General features: G+C 36.4%; 1 long non-coding RNA gene across 4 annotated transcripts in view; it reads left to right on the top strand.

Moving 5' to 3' along the window:
• The window catches only part of LOC125670687 (uncharacterized), a 13,542-nt gene extending 9,082 nt beyond the window's left edge, over window positions 1-4,460 (top strand). For all 4 annotated transcript variants that reach the window (XR_008800221.1, XR_008800223.1, XR_008800222.1 and 1 more), the window contains 2 exons: window positions 1,167-1,231; window positions 1,684-4,460. This is a non-coding gene — a long non-coding RNA (uncharacterized LOC125670687). The remainder of the gene's footprint in view (window positions 1-1,166; window positions 1,232-1,683) is intronic.
• The last annotated feature ends 1,283 nt before the right edge of the window (window positions 4,461-5,743 follow it).

Genomic DNA, 5,743 nt, shown 5'->3' with positions numbered 1-5,743 from the left:
GATAGAAAAAAGAAAACACTGACAGTCTATCAAATTTTTTTATATTAATGTGCTGCATAAGTTTTGGATTATTAAACAAATCTATAGTGAATCTAAAATATATATGATATTGTTTTCATTGATATGCAAAAATTCAACAATTCTATCAATTGAGAGTCTTTGAAAATCTCTCCTTTATTGATTTACTTCTCTCATGTTAACTGTCAAATCTGTGTCATTACCTACGATGTTGATTTCACTCCACCACTGACAGAAATGCTATATGCCATGTAAAGATAATCTGCAATGATCTTACGGACCATATTCTGTTGGTATCTGAGTGGTGAAAATGCTAACTCTTAACACAGTAGTGATTTAAATCTCCGTTGCATAAAAAAACCCACATGTTTTCAACATCACTCGGACGCCATATTTGTTGTTTTGGTGTAAGTAAAATCTAAACCGAACCGAAATCCGGAATTTGTAATCGGTGCATCGAATCGAATGGTATGAATCGCGGTGCACCGAAATTTTCGGTGCACCGCACAGCCCTACTGTTAAACTTTTCACATTTTCGACTTCTTCTCCAGAACCACTGGGCCAATTTCAACCAAACATGGCCAAAAGCATCCTTGGGTGAAGGGCTTTCAAGTTTGTTCAAATGAAGGGCCATGTCCCTTTCAAAGGGGAGATAATCATAAAAATGAAAAAATAGGGTGGGGTCATTTAAAAATCTTCTTCTCAAGAACCACTGGGCCAGAAGAGCTGAAAGCTTCCTGACATAGTGCAGATTCAAGTTTGTTTAAATCATGGCCCCTGGGGGGTAGGATGGGGCCACAAGTGGGGGGGGGGGGGGGTCAAAGTTTTACATACAAATATAGGAGAAAGCTTTAAAAATCTTCTTCTCAAGAACCATTGGGCCAAAGAAATTGACATTTACATGAAAGCTTTCTGACATAGTGTAGATTCAAGTATGCAAAGGGTAGTTTGGGCCATAATAGGGACTAAGGTTTTACATGGAAATATATATGGAAAGTATTCAGATATGGGCCAAAGTGACTCAGGTGAGCGATGTGGCCCATAGGCCTCTTTGTTAACCTATATCTTTTATTTGTGTGAAGATATTCAAACATTAAGAACAGACATATATATATATAAATCTTTTTTTCTTTCATTTTTTCATCCAGGGTAGTTTAGAACTGTGTGCATTGGTTTTGGAAGAATTTGGGCTGTTTAGGCTAAAATCCATTATGTAAGTTCATCTTTGTGGTGCACAAATTCCATATGGTCATTTCAAATAGTTAACATTGCTTCTATTTTCAATCTGAAATTCTACATGTATTTTGTTTGAGAGATGAAAACAATCCTCGAAACATTATCACCGTTATCTTTAATTTTCCATCATACTTGTGTCAAAGAGTTGAACTTTCTTTACCAGTAATTTTATATTGACTTCGCATTGTGTGATATATAAAGTTTTTATGATTTTATTTTCTGTCTAATATATTCAATATTTAAAGGAAAAAGATAATGGTAGGAGATGGTAGGATAAATTCTAATTATTCAGAGAAACTTGATAAATACTGTGTTTGAGCTTATATACTCGATAACACAATAGAAGAATGCAATTTACTAGTTAAACTTTGATAGGATACTAAATTTAGGATGAGCCAATAAGATTATGTCTTGTTTTTCATGTTACAGGATTGGACAGAATATGAACACACACATCCAATACTTCAAAGATATTATGTTTGTGGAGGCAGAGATTTTGATTGCATCCACTGTTTAGAATACATCCTTAAGGGAAGCAGACTGCCGCCTTTACCCAATGATATAATGATTAATCATAACTATATCTGTTTTGTACCAAATAGAAAGAGCATTGATTCAGGTCATTTTCAAATCCACTGGCATACATTGTACTATACATGCAACCTTTTCAAACTTTACATTTAAGATTTTATAAAGGAAATATCTTAATGTTTCACATGTTTACCTTTCACTGTGTTATGTAATTCATTATACCTGCCATTATGCCAGTCTTCCTGAACATAATTTGTTTTCTGCAATTTCATTGGCCAAGAGGCTTAATCCTGGGTTATCAGATTGAGCATTTATATTTAGTATCCCATTGATTTTGTCAGCCCTATATAAGGAGCTGACTCAGATTTACTCACTCTGCTAGGTTAAAGAACTCTAAGGTTTGTACTTTTCACATGAATTTCGTGTTCGCCTCTTATCTTTTACATAGAGTAGGAAATGAACATAACATTGAGTTAGGGAACAATTTAGATTTTACATTATAATATGTAAATACCTTAGCAGAGTCAATTTACTTGGTTCAGGGTAGTATCAGATATTACTTTTTCAAAGTTTAAGTGTTTAGGCTATCTCAATGTTTCTATAGTTAGCCTTGTCCTATGTTACTTTTAGATGTATGGAAGCCTTTTAGTGTTATAACACTATATTTATGCCCCCATTCAAAGAAGAGGGGCATATTGGTTTGCACCTGTTGGTCGGTCGGTAGACCACATGTTGTCTGCTTAATATCTTAAGAACCATTCACTTGATCGTAATATATTTCATATGTGGGTTGGTTATGAAAAGAAGAGGACCCCAATTGTTTTTCTGGTCGAAATGTCAAGGGTCAATCTACTCTGGACATAGGAAGACACTGCCTGCTCAATATCTTGAGAACCCTTTGCTTGACAGACATCAAACTTGGTACACTGGTACATCTCAAGGAGTAGATTTGAGGTCACATGGTCAAAAGTCAAGGGGTAAACTGGACATAGTAATATATTGTCTCTTATGTTTTAAGAATTATTTGCTTGATTGACACCAAACCTGGTACAGCATAAGGAGTAGATGACCCCTATTGATTTTTAGGTCACTTGGTCAATCCACTCCTGACACAGGAAGATATTGTTTGCTCAATATTTCGAATTGATGATACTACTATCAATCAAATTATGCATGTGTATAACCCTTTTCAATTTTGCACCATGGGGGCTTATATGTTTTACAAACACCTCATGTTTTATAGTTTGTGAAAGCTTGTTAGGGTCATAACTTTAGATTTTCTTATTATGGTACTTGCCCGTCAGAGACTGGACATATTATGGTATGGTGTTGTCTGTCCGGACCTTGTAAGATGGGATACAGACTGAACCGTAAGCTCCAGAATCTTACAACTTGGTACATTTGATCACCATAAAAGGAAGATGCTTATTGTTTTTTAAGGTCAAGGTTGTAGGTTCACTTAATAGGAAAACCTTGTTTGAGAAAATTACAGATTCTTGAACTGAGTATTTTGAGGAAACATTACATAGAAAGTACATGATTTGTCAAATTTCTCCCAATATTCAACTGAGAACCTTATTCTGCAGAGTATTTGTATGGGTATGGAAAATGTGTATGTGGCTATGATTTTGATTTTTGTTTAATTTTTTTTTTTTTTTGAAAATTACAGGTTTAACCGAGTCAGTTTTTGAGGAAATATACATGCATTAAATAAATGACGGTTTGACCTTTTAACTCCTCTCACAGTTTTGAAACTAGGGTCTTTGTAAATAACTTCTTTGGTGTTTTAGAATATTTACAGATTGTTGATCATGGTAAATTTTGGGGAAATATTTTCCGCAGAGCTCTAGTTGTCTATCTACCGGCCTCCTGTCACTTTTAAGTTTAGGAGCTTTTATTCATGGAAAGAAAGTATGTGACAGCCTGATGATGGCTGATACTATTTAAAGCCTTTTTATATGCCCGTCTTAAGACGGGACGTATTATGGTATGGCGTTCATGTCCGTCCGTCTGTTAGCTTTTTCGTGTCTGACCCGTAACTTAAATACTACAAGGCCTAGAATCATCAAACTTTGTCTGTAGATGCATCTTGGGTAGAAGGTGTGTCGCACATTAAAACCAGGTCACTGTGACTTTTCATTAAGAAGATATCCGTCTGTCCGTCCGTCTGTTAGCTTTTTCGTGTCTGACCCGTAACTTAAATACTACAAGGCCTAGAATCATCAAACTTTGTCTGTAGATACATCTTGGGTAGAAGGTGTGTCGCACATTAAAACCAGGTCACTGTGACTTTTCATTAAGAAGATATGGCCATATATGGCAAAAACTTGTCCGGCTCATAACTTGAAAACTATTAGGCCTAGAATCACCAAAATTGGTCAACTAATGCATCTTAGGTAGAAGGTGTGTCGCATCCTACTTTAAGGTCACTGTGACATTTAATTAAGGTAATATAAAAAAAAATGTTTTAATGGGTACAATCTATACTGTTAACAATATGTGACGGGCGTATCATGTGCCGTGGCGGTGCACTTTATTCTAGAAATGGCATCAGAAAAACACCCTATGTAACCTTTTCTGCTTATACTCATTTATTTTTATTGGAAAACTTATTACTTGTTATCAGCTACTCTAAAACAATATTGACTTGTGCTATAATAAATTTGTAAACTTTACAAGTCTTTTCATTTCAAACAAGGTGTTGAACAAGTTGTTGAACATCATCTGGAATTCACAACCAAACAGGTACAACATGGAAACAGTGTGTTCCATGATTTCTGTAGTGTAACAAGTCCAGTTGATCCCAAGTACACTGTACTATTGACAATGATTGTTTTTGATAAGCACAATAGAAGTTCTACTTTGAGAGAAGCTATAATTATTTTAGTCCTAGCATACACTGCTTCCTGTTAGAGTTAGGGTGCTGTATAACTTGGTACCTCTTTGAGATAAAATGCTTTATCATCAAATCATAAAGCATCTTCCCTCTAACAGATACCAGATTATAAAGCACCCTCCCTCTAACAGGTACCAACTTATAAGGCACTCTCCCTCTAACAGGTACCAACTTATAAAGCACTCTCCCTCTAACAGGTACCAACTTATAAAGCACCCTCCCTCTAACAGGTACCAGATTCTATAAAGTACCCTCCCTCTAACAGGTACCAACTTACAAAGCACACTTCCTCCAACATGTACCAGATTATAAAATATCCTCCATTTATAATCTGGTACCTGTTAGAGGGAGGTTGCCTTATAAGATGGTACCTGTTAGAGGGAGAGTGCTTTATTAGTTGGTACCTGTTAGAGGGAGAGTGTTTATAATCTGGTACCTGTTAGAGGGAGAGTGCTTTATAATCTGGTACCTGTTAGAGGGAGGTTGCCTTATAAGTTAGTACCTGTTAGAGGGAGAGTGCTTTATTATTTGGTACCTGTTAGAGGGAGAGTGCTTTATTAGTTGGTACCTGTTAGAGGGAGGTTGCCTTATAAGTTGGTACCTGTTAGAAGGAGAGTGCTTTATAATCTGGTACCTGTTAGAGGGAGGTTGCCTTATAAGTTGGTACCTGTTAGAGGGAGAGTGCTTTATAAGTTGGTACCTGTTAGAGGGAGGTTGCCTTATAAGTTGGTACCTGTTAGAGGGAGAATGCTTTATAAGTTGGTACCTGTTAGAGGGAGAGTGCTTTATAAGTTGGTACCTGTTAGAGGAAGGTTGCCTTATAAGTTGATACCTGTTAGAGGGAGAGTGCTTTATAATCTGGTACCTGCTAGAGGGAGAGTGTTTTATAATCTGGTACCTGTTAGAGGGAGGTTGCCTTATAAGTTGGTACCTGTTAGAGGGAGAGTGCTTTATTAGTTGGTACCTGTTAGAGGGAGAGTGCTTTATAAGTTGGTACCTGTTACAGGGAGAGTGTTTATTAGTTGGTACCTGTTAGAGGGAGGTTGCCTTATAATTTGGTAC

The sequence above is a fragment of the Ostrea edulis genome, chromosome 2, assembly GCF_947568905.1.
Source record: "Ostrea edulis chromosome 2, xbOstEdul1.1, whole genome shotgun sequence".
Classification (NCBI taxonomy): Eukaryota; Metazoa; Mollusca; class Bivalvia; order Ostreida; family Ostreidae; genus Ostrea; species Ostrea edulis.
This window is presented reverse-complemented; position numbering and strand designations above follow the sequence as displayed.